At 49.6% G+C, this 15,817-nt stretch overlaps 1 long non-coding RNA gene across 1 annotated transcript; it reads left to right on the forward strand.

The window, feature by feature from the left end:
• The first annotated feature begins 305 nt into the window (after nucleotides 1-305).
• LOC109313469 lies at nucleotides 306-11,985 on the forward strand. Its single transcript, XR_002102058.1, has 3 exons — nucleotides 306-318; nucleotides 8,690-8,693; nucleotides 11,781-11,985. It is a non-coding gene; the product is annotated as an uncharacterized LOC109313469 (long non-coding RNA).
• Nucleotides 11,986-15,817: the final 3,832 nt, after the last annotated feature.

Consider the following 15,817-nt stretch of genomic DNA (forward strand, 5'->3'; position numbering starts at 1 on the left):
CCAGCCTCTGCTCCAGGATCACAGGGTTGGGACTGGAGAGTTTGTTCCCTGCCCAGATCTGCAATCATGGAGCTGGTTAGGGAATAGGCTCCCCAGCCCCATCCAGCAGGGACCTCCCAGCCCCCGCTCCACAACTGGGGAGTGGAGAGAGCAGGGGCTGGGAGTGGAGAGACCAGGGGTGGGAGATAAGGATCTCCCAGCCCCAGTTCCGGGGTCATGGGGCCAATGCTGGGAGATCCTTATCACCCAGCCTGCACCCCATGGTGGTAGGACCTGGGCTGGAAGATCCTTATCTTCCAGCATGAGCTCCATGATCATGTAGTCAGCACTGGGAGATCCTTCTTTCCTAGCCTGGGTCCCATGACACAGTGGCCCTTATGGTTCACTTGGCAGCTCAAAGCACACTAAAAACACACTAAAAACCTGTTATACAGTACATATCACGCTACCATTCACCTATCCCTATACCTGTACCCCCACCCACTGCCCTCCTCAGAGGGGCTAATCCTGAAAAAGTCTATGCCAGACCCCTTGAGGTTCCACCAGATGAGGTCTGCTATTTTTTTTCCTGTCATCCTCTTCTGTCTTTCTGTAGTACCAGTACATTTCACATAGTTCCATTTAAATACAATCCTTGACTTTGGGGTCTATTTGTGAGCAGGTTCCTGGTTTTCCATAGTGCAGACCTGAAGCAGTCCAGAACCATAAGTGGCCCAACAACTAGCAAACATCTTCCACCCCCACCAGGGGCTTCAGATATTTCCAATGTCTTTTGGCAGACATCCTATGTGCAGGCCCAAGCCCGGAGGCTTGGGGTTCAGATGCCGCCAAGTTTCGCCTGCCTTCAGCCATATGGGCCTTCAGCTAGAGAGGAGCCTCACATTTCCATAATGTGGGCTTTAAGCCCAATACCTTGGCAGCTACTAAACCATGCCAGAAAAAGTTAACCCTGGGAACACTTAAGAAAAACTGCCTTCATGAACCTAGGTACATAGTGTTTCCCCTGCCAAGTAAATACCTCTTCCCTAGTCAGGTTTCTGACACCTGTCACCACCAGGAGGAGCACACGGACTTTCTTCCACACCTCCCTGGTGTACAGACAATCCCAGAAGAGGTGGTCAATCATTTCTGCCTGCCAGCGGCAGGTCGGCCTTGGACAGTTCAATGGACCTCTCTGCCTCGTGCTGTTTTTCCATGCCCGCAAAGGCAGTGCCCGGTGGGCTGCCTGCCTGTTTAGGTCTCTGTGCTTTTTCTGTAGGTCCCTGCAGAAGATTCACTCCCACACGGCCTGGCAGCTATCAGGTAGTAAATCTACTGGTGACATGGTGTCTCTTGCCCTTACCACTTCCTGTATCTTGTGGTGGTTTACCAGGGTCACTAGGGTAGCATCATGCAGCTTGTATTTCTCTCAAAAGCTCTTCAGAATCTCATAAAACCGTGGGCTCCCATTAGTTGTGTGCACCTGCCACTGTCGCAGCAGCTGCCCTGCAAAATACGTAACAAAGATGGCTGTTTTAGATTCTCCCCTGCTGCATGAGGCTGAAGTTGGTTCCTTATTCCCGGTTCCTTATTCCCGGTTCCTTATTCCTTATTCCCAGTTCCCAGTTCCTTTTTCAAAACTAATCTAGACCCAATAAAAATTTATTAATGAATTCCAGGTCCTAAAGAGAGAGAATTTCATTAGCTACGCATATGTACTAATTAATATGTAAAATAATATCCCGCATCAAGTACAGAACCCTAAACTAAGGTCAGATTAGGATGGGATTATGGGGCAAAATACTTCTTGGGCCACCCCAAATGTTGTGGTTATGCCACTGGGGGACTGGCACAAAGAACCCTGACCACAGTCCTGCTTGGCCCAAAGCATGGTTTGGCCGTGCCAGGCTGCCAACTAACAGCCCCCATGCCCACTGTACTAAGTATAATGGCTTGAATAAAGAACTATCTTTCAGGCTGGGATCTTGGCTAGAAATTCTGCTTGGCCCACCCATCATAATACCCGGTGCCACTGGGGGACTGTCCTGGACATCTGTGACCAGACATTTGCCTGGCCTAAAGTGCGGTTTGGCCATGCCAGGCTGCCAACAGACAGCACCCCAGCCACTGCACTAAGTGCACGGACCCAAATAAGGATTTTGGGCTGGGATTATACCCGGAAATCCTTCTTGGGCCACCCCAGACCATACCTCTGTGCCACTGGGGACTCTCCTGGACATCTCTGAGCAGAGACCTGGCCCAAAGTGCAGTTTGTCCATGTCAGGGTGCCAACTGACAGCCCCTCATTCCGACTGTACTAAGTGCATAGGTTTGAATAAATAATTGGCTTTTGAGCTGGGATTATAGCTAGAAACCATTTTTGGGCCACATGTGACACACCTCTGTGCCACCGGGGGACTCTCCTGGACATCTTTAACCACAGATTTACCCAGTCCAAAATGCGGTTTGGCCGTGTCAGGTTGCCAACTAATAGCACCCCAGCCACTGTGCTACGTATATAGACCTGAATAAGAAATTGAGTTTGAGTCTGGGATTATAGCTAGAAATCCTTCTTGAGCCAACCCAGACAACATCTCTGTGTCACCAGGCAACTCTCCTGGATATTTCTGACCAGAGATTCGCCTGGCCCAAAGTGCGGTTTGGTCATGCCAGGATGACAATAGACTGCACCCCAGCCACTGTGCTACGTATATAGACCTGAATAAGAAATTGAGTTTGAGTCTGGGATTATAGCTAGAAATCCTTCTTGAGCCAACCCAGACAACATCTCTGTGTCACCAGGCAACTCTCCTGGATATTTCTGACCAGAGATTCGCCTGGCCCAAAGTGCGGTTTGGTCATGCCAGGATGACAATAGACTGCACCCCAGCCACTGTGCTAAGTATAATGCCTCGAATAAGGAACTGTTTTTTGGGCTGGGATTAGAGATGGAAGTTCTTGTTGGCCCACCCCACTCTATGACTCTGGGGCACCAGTGGACTCGCCCAGACATCCCTGACCAGAGTCTTGCCCGGCCCAGAGCACAGTTTCTTCATGCCATGCTGCTAGCTGTAGGCCCCCGTGCCCACTGCACTAAGTATAATGGTTTGAGTAAGGAATTTCTTTTGGGCTGGGATTAGCGAAAGAAATTCTTCTTGGACCACCTCACGCCATGCTTCTGTGGCACTGGGGGACTCTTCTGGACACCCTTGACTATGTTTTTGTCTGGTCCAAAGAATGCTTTGGCCATGCCAGGCACCAGTTTACTTGCCATCCGCATGTGCTATTTACATTGCCACCAATAAGGAGCTGCCCTTCTGCTGGGTTCATTGGGCAAAACCCTCATGAAATCATCTCAAAACACGTCCCCACTACCAAGGAACCTCCTGAAGAAATCTGGGCATGTCCCTGCTCAAAGCAATACTAGCTTTTTGAGTGTAAGCCTGCCAGCTGACACCAATCCTTTAAAACCTTTATGTTGCTGTTCCACCAGGCACTGGATGGCAGGACAAATGGCTGCATCCAAATATAGGACACCAGTGACAGGCCTCTGCTGTGGTACATGGTTATCATGGGAGACTTCAACTACCCAGACATCTCATGGGAAGAGCACTTGGCCAAATCTGAATGGTCGCAAAGCTTCCTCATGTGTGTGGATGAGCTCTATCTGACTCAGGAAATCCATGAACTGACGAGAGGCAAAGCGCTGCTTGACCTGGTACTGGCAATGTGGGATGACTTAATCAGCAACCTAATGATCGAAGGGAAGCTGGGACACAGCGACCATGAGCTGATCACCTTCACCATCCTCCATAAAGCTGGCAAGTCAGTCAGCAATGCAGAAGTCCTCAACTTCAGGAAAGCCGACTTTGACAAGAAAGAAAAGATTCTCTCTAAAAGATTCACGCTATTCCTCGAAAGTGAGGGGAGGTAAAAAAGACATTTCTCACCCCCTTTACCAATGAGATTACAGATACTTACACTTCCAGCAGTTTCTCTGCCTTGTAATACACACACAGAGCAAATATGCTACACTGTTCACACTCTCTGTTTTGTATTAACACCTTAACTGACTTTGCAAAGCCGCTTACTTATTAGGCTCCTTAGGCTCTACTTCTGTTACCCACATTCACAGTTTCTAACACAGGGGTTAATTTTCTTTGCTACTGACTTCTTATGGGACCAGCAATAGAAGGCATTTTACTTAACCAGCTCAGACACTCTCTGAGATCAAGTTACAACTTTCTTTCAAGATTGCTATATTTCTTCCTTCTCTAAAGCAATTATTCCTAAAATTTCATTCTCACTCTCTCCTCTGCTCTCCTCAGAGCCTCTGGACCCATTCAGTCCTATTCTCTTCTGATTTAACCCTTCCTGGACTCCAAGGTGTGTGTAAATGAAATGGGGACCCTAAATTGAAGCGGTGGGTTTTAAAAAACACTGCTTCAATTTAGGATTGATTAAACCCCTGTGTTGTGCACACACCCCACTGACTTACCTGCCTTGCAGGGCAAGCTGCCGGCAGGTGGAGCAGTCCATGGGCTGCAGGGGGAGCTGGTGCTTCCCTCCATGGCAGCAGCACCCCCACCAAGTGGAACGCACCCACAGGCGTCCTGAGCCCAGGCCCCCACACAGCTCAGGGAGGCAAGCAGGCTCCAGGTGGAGGAAAAAAAGGATCAGGCTCACTGCTTTTCTTGGGCAGAGTCTGCTTTCCTGGGCTGCTGCCAGACTGCCTGCAGGGCTTCCTGCAGAGCCACATGGGTGCACGGAGCTTGGTGCTTCACTCTGCGGCTGCAGGGGCAGCAAACTGAAACTCCTTGAGGGAGTTTTAGTTTGCTGTGCCCAAAGTCATTTAAGGTGCATTGCACTGCCAGATTTTCTACAGTGGCTGGAATTAATGTGCAATACACTGCCAATGTGTGCAAACACTGACACAATTACATCCGTGTAATAGCCTTTAGCCTTCTTTAATGTGTCATGCACTCTCATTTTGTCTACACACAGACTACACTAGTAGTGCTAACTCTGCCTCACACCTTTCAGACTGAGTCTCTGGCTTTCAATGCTCTCACAAATTCTGGCTGAGCTCTCCTCTTTAGCACCCACTCTCAATTCTTCTCTGTGGTCTGTGAGTCTGTTCTCAAACCCCCTTTAAAGAATCTCTCTTATTCTTCAACAGGTCTCTCAGTCATGGCAATTCTTTGTCCACTCTGATGGCAATACTTTTTCTAGCAGATTTTTCTCTAGCAGCTTTCTCTGGAATCCCTACGCTTCCTCTAGGTCTTACCTAACTTCTAGCTTTTCTCTTGTCTTACAAATCTTAACTATATCCTTTCTGGTCTGTAGGCTTCACAATCCATTCTCATCAGTGGCCATTCTTGCCTTGCACTTTGCAAACCAATAAATCCAGCAAATTTTGGTCTTTCTCTCACAGCTACACAATCTGTACTGGCCTTGCTTTCTGCAAACCCAAAACAATCTCTGACTCTCCTCACAGCTTGTCAGTTCTTACAGTGCACAAGCATCCAGCAAGCTTCATTCTAGGACTGAGGAAGCTCCCCCTGAAAGACTGTATGAGACAGATTACACACCACACACAATCCCCTTGGAAAAGCTCTTTCTGCCTCCAAAATGCCCCCCCCAACCATGCATCCCTAGAGAAAAAACAAAACATGTCTCTGCTAAGCTCACACTTCCTCTGCCCAGAATAACTCTGGACACTGTTTACACAGCTGTGCCCTGATGTTTCCCAAAACAAGAAGTTACACTCCTATAACAATCATTTCTAGGCTCTTCACTGTTCCTAGAGAGGTTGGGGGAGGGGAGGGACCAAGTTTCCCTCTTACTTCCAATCACAAATTCTCTGCCAGTGCCTGACCAGATGTCCAGTATCATACCCAGTCTCTTTCTCTGCCCTCTGCTGCCTCTATTCTCTGGGGCACACAGGATCTCAAAGTATCTGTAACCAGTAGGGCTATGGGAAATTTCGCCACCAGTTTTGTTTCAACTCTGTTTTGACCTGTTTTGAGGTTGAAACAGCAAAATTGAAATGAAACAGATAGGTCAAAATGGTTTCAAAACAAAATGAGGCAAGTTGAAATGTTTTGCTGTTTCAACACTGTTTTACCCATAGGCTATAATGGCGAAAGACAAAACAGCCTATAACTTGGTAATTTCTGGCCAGATTTGGATGAAACTTGCCCCTTCTAAGGTCATATGGTGTGCCAGGTTTGAAGAAGATCGATACAGGGAGTTCAGAGAAACTGCATCCCAAAGTTTTGAGAGCAAAACTTCTGTCACGTGTATGTGTTAAGCTACATTACAGTCAAAACTACAGGAATGCTAGCCCCTGCTCAGGCCACAAAGCCTGCCATGTTTCAAAATGATAGGTGCAGGGAGTTTGGGGAAACTATGCCCCAAAATCCTGAAAGCAAAACTCATGTCACATGTATGTGTTAAGCACAGCAGGGTCAAAACTTCAGGCGTGCTAGGCCCTGTTGAAGCCATGATGTCTGCTAAGTTTCAAGGAGATAAGTGCAGGGGTTTGGGGGAAACTGCACCTCAAGCTGCGGGCAAGAAAAACTTGTGACATGGGTGACTGTGTGTTAAGGCACAGCAGGGTGAAACTGCAGGGATGCTAGCCCCTGCTCCAACCACGAAGACTGCCAGCTGTTGAGGAGATTGGTGCAGAGGTTCTGGGGCCCTGCACCTCTGGCTGCTGACAGATAAAACTCATGACATGGGTGCTTGTGCAACTGTGTCTGTCTTGGGGCACAGGGGAGGGGAAACTGCTGCTAGGCCCTGCTGCAGCCACTAAGCCTGCCAGCTGTTGAGGAGATTGGTGCAGGGGGGTTCTGGGGCCCTGCACCTCTGGCTGCTGACAGGCAAAACTCCTGCCTCTCATCAGGCAGCAGGACTGAAGATCCCCCATCACTTGTCACCAAGACCTGAGGGTAATACTTGACCACAGTATGAACTTGAGCAGCAGTGCAATGCTGTAGCCAGCGGGGACAACAATACTCTGGCATGCTTCAATTGATGCATCTCCAGTAAAACCAGTGCAAAGAAGTGATTCTCCTGCTCTACTCAGCTCTCCTCAGCACTGGTGAGATCGCAGCTGGAGTACTGGTCCAGTTCTAGGCTCTGCACCATGACAAGATCATGGTAAATCTTGAGAGAGTCCAGAGAAGGGCTACCCATATGATCAGAGACTTGCGTGGCAAGCCATATGAGGAAAGGCTGAGGGACCTGGGACTCTTCAGCCTGAAAAAGAGGAGGCTCAGAGGGGACTTGGTAGCAGAAGTGTACATCTACAGATCGGTGAACAACTGTTCATCAGGGCATCCTTGGGGAAAAACTAGGAGTAATGGTCACAAACTCCTGGAAGATCGTTTCAGGCTCATTTCAGGCTCAACATTAGGGAAAACTACTTCACAACTAGGGCGTCCAGACTGTGACCATTACTCCTAATTTTCCCCAAGAGTGCCTTGGTGAACAGTTGTTCACTGAGTCCTAGATGTACGCTTCTGATGTAGCAGTAAGCTGCTACCAAGTCCCCTCTAAGCCTTCTCTTTTTCAGGCTGAAGAGTCCCAGGTCTCTCTGCCTTTCCTTGTATGCCTTTCCTTGTATGTCTCTGATCATTAGGGATCTGGGTTTTCCGTTTCCCATGGAAAAATGGAGAAAACCACAGATTCCCTGTTTTATCAGAGAAAACACAGATTTCTCTTTTTAGGAGAGAAATCCGCGGATTCTCCATTTTTGCAAAGAGCTCTTGCAGGCTGGCACAGCTCCAGCCCTGGCTGGAGGAGGAGGGAGAGGAGGGGGAGGGCGGGGCCTGAGCCTCTGAGGCAGCCAAGGCTGGACTCAGGCTTAGACTTGCACTTCGCCCCTGGAGCATGGAGGTACGTGGGGCTGTGGGGCAGGGCTGGGGAAGATGGTTGGGGGCTGAGGGAGCAGGGGGTGCTGCCAGCCTCAGGTGGCACATCGCAGATGGGAATAGGGCCAGGGGGTGAGGGCAGGAGTGCCCCTCTGCAGGGGGCTTTACAGGCAAGTGATACCGGGCACAGTGTGGTGGTGCCCACCATGTGCAGGCCACACACATGCCACCTGGCCAGCTTCCCGGGGGAGGGGGAGAGGGAGGTTGGCATGCAGCTGAGCACAGCTCCATGGCCAATTCTGCAGCCACAGCAAGGAGTGGGGGCATGGGGGGCAGGGCAGGGGCTTGGGGTTGCATGCAGTGGCTGCTGCCATTTACGTAGAGGCCCATGATGGTGGTGACAGCCGCTGCCTCCAAAACCTCCCGCTGCTGCCACGGAGCTGTGCCTAGAGCTGTGCAGCCAGCCGCTGGGCGGCAGCGACAGCAGCAGCGTGGTGATAGCTGGGTGACGTGCAACCATCCCCATCACCACCCTGCACCCCACCAGCTGCACAGCTCCAAACATGGCTCCGTGGCGGCAGCAGGAGGTTTTGGAGGCAGCGGCAGTCACCGCTGGCACAGGAAGGCGCTGTCACATGCCTGTGGGGCCACCTGTGCCAGTGATGATGGCTGCTGTGTACAAAACCTCCTGCTGCCACAAAACCAGGATCCCTGCTGATCATATGGGCAGCCCTTCTCTGCATTCTCTCAAGCTTCACCACGTCCTTGTTAAGATGTGGAGCCCAGATCTGGATGCAGCACTCCAGCTGCAGTCTCACCAGTTCTGAGAAGAGCCAAGTAGAGTGGGAGAATCACTTCTTTGCAATGGTTTTGCTGGAGATGTGTCAATTGATGCATGCCAGTGTATTGTTAGTCCTGCTGGCTAGGGCTGTGCGAGGCTTCGGACCATGCTTTGGATCCGGAGAAGCTTTGGTATCCAAAGCACCAAGTATGGATTGAACCGCGGGCTTTGTTAGGCTTTCCAAACCGGTTCAGAGCTTCCAAGCCGCTTCAGAAAAGTGTTGAAGCCGCTTCGGAGATCTGGCCATAGGGTATAATGGGGAATCAATAAAATATCTATAACTATGTTGTTTTTTGTCTTATTTGGTTGAAACTCAAAGGGATGGTAGAGCATGAAGCTTGCCAGATTTCAAGATTGGTACAGTGGGAACTGCACCACAAATTCCTAAAAGAAAAACATGGCATGTGTAAGTGTTAAGCCACAGGAAGGTCAAAACTGCCAGGACGGTAGCCACTGCTGAGGCCACAAAGCCTGCCAAGTTTCAAGGAGATAGGTGCAGGGGGAGTCTGGCTTCTGGGGCCCTGCATCTCTGGCTGCTGACAGGCAAAACTTGTGACATGGGTGACAATGTGTGTGTTAAGGTGCAGCAGGGTGAAAGCTGCAGGTCTGCTAGCCCCTGCTGAGGCCATGATGCCTGGTAGCTATCGAGGAAATAGGTGCAGGGGCATTTTGGGGCCCTGTGCCCCTAGCTGCTGACAGACAAAACTCATGACATGGGTGCTTGTGCAACTCACTGTGTCTGTCTTGGGGCAGTTGATTGTCTGTATTGATTATTTCCTCTCCTTAGCCTCTGTTTTTGTAGGTGTTAATTCATGCTTATTAAGTCATTATGTACTACTATGTATTGAGCTGGTCCCTGAGTAAATCACGATTAATTGGTACCTGGTAACACAGCAGCCAGGCCTACAGTAGTCCATCCCCCCCTCCTCCCCTGCCCCCATGCCCCAAGACAGACACAGTTGCACAAGCACCCATGACATGAGTTTTGCTTGTCTGCAGCTTGAGGTGCAGTTTCCCCCAAACCTCTGCATTTACCTTTTTGAAACTTGGCAGGCTTTATGTCCTGAGCAGGGGCCATCACCCCGGCAGTTTTCACCCTGCTGCGCCTTAACACACACAGGGTCATCTATGTCATGAGTTTTCCCTGTCAGCAGCTTGAGGTGCAGTTCCCCCCAAACCTCTGCACCTATCACCTTGAAACTTGGCAGGCTTTGCGGCCTCCACAGGGGCTACCACTCCTGCAGCTTTGACCCCACTGTCGCTTAACGCATACACGTGACATGAGTTTTGCTTTCAAGAATTTGGGGTGCAGTTCCCCCTGGACCCCTGCACCAATCTTCTTGAAACTTGGCAGACTTCATGGCCTCAGCAGGGGCTAGCAAGCCTGCAGTTTTGACCCCACTGTATCCTAAAATGTACACATGACACAAGTTTTGCTTTGAGGACTTTGGGGTGCAGTTTCTTCAAACTCCCAGCACCTATCTTCTTGAAGCTGTGTATGCTTCATATCCTAAGAAGGGGCTACGATTTTTGCAAGTTTCATCCAAATGTGGCTCGGAATTACAAAGTTATAGCCTGTTTCAACCTTCCCCATTATAGCCTATGGGCGAAATGGAGGAACAACCATTTCGACTCGAAACAAAAGTCGAAACAAAGCAGTGTTCTGTCGAAACGTCAAAACGCTGGTCAAAATGAAATGCTTCCATTTTGCACAGCCCTAGTAACCAGTAACATGCTTCTCAACTGTCTCTGATCTCTCTGAAGCTACCTGGATGGATAACACTCTGCCTTGCCATAACCTGCACCTGTAAACTTTACTTTACAGACTCCACAGAAAACACACAATACTGATTTTGTAACCATTCACACAGAAAACTGCAACACTTTTCCCAAGGACCCTAGAGTCAAAAGACCTTGTCCCTGTTTATTAACAGAGCTATGCCAACAGAAAGAGAACTTTCTCTGCTCTCTAGCTTCCTATTGCAAACACAACAGGAGTTTCTTACTTAATCCCAAGCAGACCACAGCATGTACCCATGTCCTCTATTCTGCCTGACCCAGACAAACAATGTCTCCCAGTAACAAACAACCTCTCCTGCACACAATGTACAACCCTAGTCACAATTACCAAGAGGGCATCACCTATAGACCTTGTTTTGTAGTTTATTGTATTTTAAACTTACAGTTAGTGTTTACTTTTGATTTTTCTTTATTTGTAATAAATTTCCATTTTGTGTTTATACTGCTTGTGAGGGAAGGATTGTTGGTTTTATTGGTCACCCTAGTGATTCTTTTAGTGTTTCCCAGGTAGTTTGAATGGGGGCTCAAGCCAAGGTGAAATATATTTAATACCCCAAAATTGAACCCAGCCCTTGTTGCTGCTGCTAGGTGCTCAGCAGAAAGGTTACAGAAACAAAACTTATCTTAGCTGGGAAGCAAGGAATATGCAGTTCCTCTCGCTCCAATTAATGCATTGTCAACAAGGAAGCCAAGACTTCTGGGCAGCTACATAAGCCTACCTGTCTATGGCCTCACCCAAATCCAAACAAACCTGCTGAAGCTAAAGTGGATGTGTCCTCAGCCTCTTGGCTTCAGGCAGTAGCATAACATGGGATGGACTGCCCACTTACAGGTGCAACAGAACGGCAGGTCCCTAGAGAGTCTGCAGCTGATGACTTTTAGCACAGGTAACAATGACCTCCATCCTGGGGTGCAACACCTACTAGTTCTGACTCTGCCTTCAAGGCTGACTCCAGATTTGAGGGTGAGCTGCAGCTGTTTGGTTCTGATCCACAGGATTTGGTCTGCCACCACCAGATCAGCTCTTACACAAATTGCCAGTTGCTCAAACCACAAGCAAGATCTTATGAAGGAGGATAAGGCAAGATGCTGCATTTACTGATTATGTGCTTAATACACACACACCACATTCATACCCTAATTTCTGTTCTGCGCTGGTGTACGTTACCAGTTTTATTGGTGCTTGTATCAACTTAGTGGCCAGCCAAATTGATTGCAAGTGGGAACTGGGCTTCTGCCAGTCCATCTCATCAGACAAACCAATGCTCCAGGATAATACGAAGAACAAGACCCAAAATCAATACATATCACCCCATCTTTTATAGCTTTGTCAATTTACTTAGTACTCTGGGCTTTTGCTGTGTTATCAGTCACTGTGTTCTTCCTTGAAGGTCGATTGATGTTGTTCTCTTGCTGTTCTGGGGAGGAGTCTTCTTGTTTTGGTCTTTTAGCTGTTTGCATTCTTCAGCCAGTCACCAGCTGATGTTTTCCTTTTCCACAGACACACTCTCACCCATTCTCCCACACATACAGCATACAAAGGTCAAGCACTTATGTCAAGCTACAGAGCAATACAAAATGGAGTTTCTTAAGGCAATGCAAAACTCAAGAAAATACATAAGATTAAGGCAATACGCAAAAGTCTATCTCCATGTTATTTACCTAATATAAAGCTGGTATTTATGCCATTTGCGTAACAGTTCCATGGAATCCACCATACTGCTATGTGTCCTGTAGATGAGTCCTCATTGTCACTGTCATTGCATTTCAGAAGTCATGGCCTACAGTCCCCATCCACCAGAGTTCAAAACCTCTGTCTAGAAGATCCAGTACACAGCAGAGCCATTAGACAGAATTGGGTCAGTTTCAGATTTCTAGTCCCTCTGCACTTGCTGTTAAGTTCATAGTGTCTTACCTTCTGCCTGCCAGCTCATGGGGACACCCCCTCCCAAGCTGCATTGCTCAACATTCTTCCTCCAAGACACCTAAATTTGTGTAAACATATACACTAAAATTCAGTCTGAAAAGTGAAGACACCAGACTTCTTCAACCTTCCAGCATGGGGCAAAAAACCCTGGGGTTAAATAAGGCCTGGGAAATTAGGAAATTTGCCTTCCAGGCCTGGCAGGTTCCTTCTTTCCCAGGGACTGTCTAATAATTCACCCTCTTTCCCAGCAGAAAGGAACTAGTTGCAAAGGGGTTTTGAAGAAGTTTGTGAGTATCTCCACAGAATGCTCCATTGGAGTTAGAAGCGGACTAGCCAAGTTTGCCGACAATACCAAACTCTGGGGTAAAGCATCCACACCTGAGGACAGGAGGGTGATCCAGGCTGACCTGGACAGGTTCAGCAAATGGGTGGATGAGAACCTGATGGTGTTTAACACCAAAAAATGCAAGGTTCTCCACCTGGGGAGGAAAAACCTGCAGCATCCTTATAGGCTTGGCAGTGCTACGCTTGCTAGCACTACAGGTGAAAGGGATTTGGAGGTCATGATTGACCTCCATGATGAACATGAGCCTGCAATATGATGCTGCGGCTAGTAAAGTGAGCAAAACACTGGCTTGTATCCATAGATGCTTCTCAAACAAATCCCAAGACGTCATTCTCCTGTTGTACTCGGCCTCGGTGAGGCTGCAGCTGGAGTACTGCGTTCAGTTTTGGGCTCCACAATTCAAAAAGGATGTGGAGGTCAGGAAAACAGACCTTACAACAACAGGCTGAGAGCTATGGGGCTCTTTAGCCTGGAAAAGCGCAGGCTGAGGGGTGATCTGATGGCCACCTATAAGTTTTTCAGGGTTGTTCACCAGGATCTGGGGGAATGATTGTTCACCAGAGCACCCCAACAGATGACAAGGTCGAACAGTTATAAACTACTACAAGACCGTTTCAGGCTGGACATAAGGAAGAACTTCTTTACTGTTCGAGTCCCCAAGGTCTGGAACAGCCTGCCATCAGAGGTGGTTCAAGCACCTACACTGAACGCCTTCAAGAGAAATTTGGATGCTTATCTTGCTGGGATCCTATGACCCCGGCTGGCTTCCTGCCCCTTGTGCAGGGGCTGGACTCGATAATCTTCCGAGGTCCCTTCCAGCTCTAATGTCTATGAAATCTATGAAATTTACTGTCAGCTTGGAGCTCTCAGGGGTAAAAGGAAAATACTGAAACAAAGAGTCAAAGTCAAGTTGCTGTGAGACAGTCCAGCAGGTGAGTTTCTTCAGGCATAGGCCACATCATGGCAGCTGCCCTTGCAGGGAGCAGAGTAAGTGCAGCACATGGGACACCACACCTTCCAAGTTCCATAGCTGCATGGGGCCAAAGAAGTAATTTGCTATCTCCCAGGCACAGATGTCTGCAGCTGCACAGGTCCATTCCCAGGGTCCTCTGCAGTCTTGTAGCCCCCTGCCCTGCACAAGCACTTACCATTTCCTTTTCCAAACCCTCCTGGTGGAAGAGCAGCCATCTCTCCCATTGACCTGCTCAGCAAACAGATCCAAGCAGCAGCTGATAAGTGGGTGAGCACCCTTCAATATGGTCCCATGACCTCACAGTTGCTTAATTGCCTACTTGTGCTTAGGATGTTGAGGCAGGAGGGGGTGAAGGCAGCCTCTGCAATCTGTGTAGATTCCCATGCATATTTCCTAGTGAATCGCTGTTGATCCAAGGCCCCTGTGCCTGCTATTTGTGCTCCCCAGATGGAAATGGCCAAGGCCTAGAGCTGAGAGTTCTCATAGAAGACTAACCCTTCCTGGTTTCCAGATTCCTCTCCTGTAGACCCAGAGGCCATGCTGCACCCCTGATGGGCCATATTTCAAATGCAAGAGCTTTACAGGGGTGTTAGTCAAGGTTCTCGCTAAGGTGTGCGCGTACGTGGCTGCACACAACTAAAAGTGTGGCCGCTCACAGCCTTTTCAAGGCCGCACACCAGGAGTGGCTGGGGCGGGAGCCTGGTGCAGCCTCCACTGGCTCTGGGGAAGTGCTCTGCTCCCCCACATCAGGGCCGGGGAGTGGAGCACTTCCTCAGAGCCGGCAGAGCCCACGCCAGCCCCCGCCCCAGCCTCCACCCCTGCCTTGTCTCACTTTGGGGAGGAGCCGCTGCCTGCCCCAGTGAGGCTCTGTGAGCTCTGGGGCACTGCTCCGCTCCCCGAGGAGGCACATGGCGTCAGGGCAGGGGAGCAGGGCAGTGTCCCAGAGCTGGTGGAGCCTCACTCGGGGCAGGCAGCGGCTCCTCCCTGAGGTGAGGCAAGGCAGGGATGGAGGCTGGGGTGGGTGGCCAGCATGGGCTCCGCCAGCTCTGGGGGAGTGCTCCACTCCCTGGCCCTGATGCAGAGAAGCACAGCACCTGGCCCTGATGCAGAGAAGCCAGGAAGCCCATACCAGGCTCTGGCCCCTGGATCCAGCCCCTGGCCCCCAGCTCCAGCCCTTGGCCCCTGGCTTTTGACTCCCGGCTTTTGGCTCCAGCCTCTGGCCCCTGACCCCAGCCTCCAGCCCCCAGTATCTGGCCCTAGCCCCCAGCTCCAGCCTCCAGCCTCTGGCCCCAGCCCTCAGTACCCCTCGGTAAGTGTCCCATGCCGGACTGAGGCGGTGCGCTCATGGACCGAGATGGCGTGCTGCTGTAGCTGTGTTGGTTAAAGGACATAGGCAGACAAAATTATTTGGGTAAATGTGGTATCTTTTATTAGGCCAGTTGGAAAAATTGTTCTTTGTAAGCCTTCAGACACAGGTGCCCTTCAGCTGTATTACAGGGGGATGCTCAGATTCACATTAAGGTGCATAGAAAGGTCATTGTTCCAATTGCAGACATATTTGCATGCCCCAAAGCAGGAAAGAGCCAGGTGCCTTCTTAAAACTCCTGTGTTTATTATCAGGCGCCCACTCTGCAAAGGGAGTTTACATGAAAAAAATACTCTGGCTAGGTAGAAATGAATGATTTGGGACTAGCTAGGCATCCATCACTGCTGCCTGCTATAAACATTTGAGGATATTGCAGTGAAGCAGGGTAAATGGGAACCAGCCCCTAGCTAGACAGCACAGCCCCACAACTCACACAATGACACCTCCCCCCCGCACCTTCTAGGTGTCCCTGAGCACCACCTCTTGTTGCTAGTTAATGTAAAGATCATTGCTCCCATGCCAACTGTGACATGCTATCTGGGGACCCGAGTCCCCCTCACCATTGTTGGGGATGTCCCAGCTGTGGGATGGAGGACCCCTACTTGGGTGAGCAGTACTGCTTCCAGGAACTGTTGGTAGCACTCTCACACAAGTCCCAGTCATACATAAGCTCTGTCATGGGAAATACAGGCCATGGGGAATACAGGG

Source organism: Crocodylus porosus, unplaced genomic scaffold (assembly GCF_001723895.1).
Source record: "Crocodylus porosus isolate Cpor-Errol unplaced genomic scaffold, CroPor_comp1, whole genome shotgun sequence".
NCBI classification, from domain to species: Eukaryota; Metazoa; Chordata; order Crocodylia; family Crocodylidae; genus Crocodylus; species Crocodylus porosus.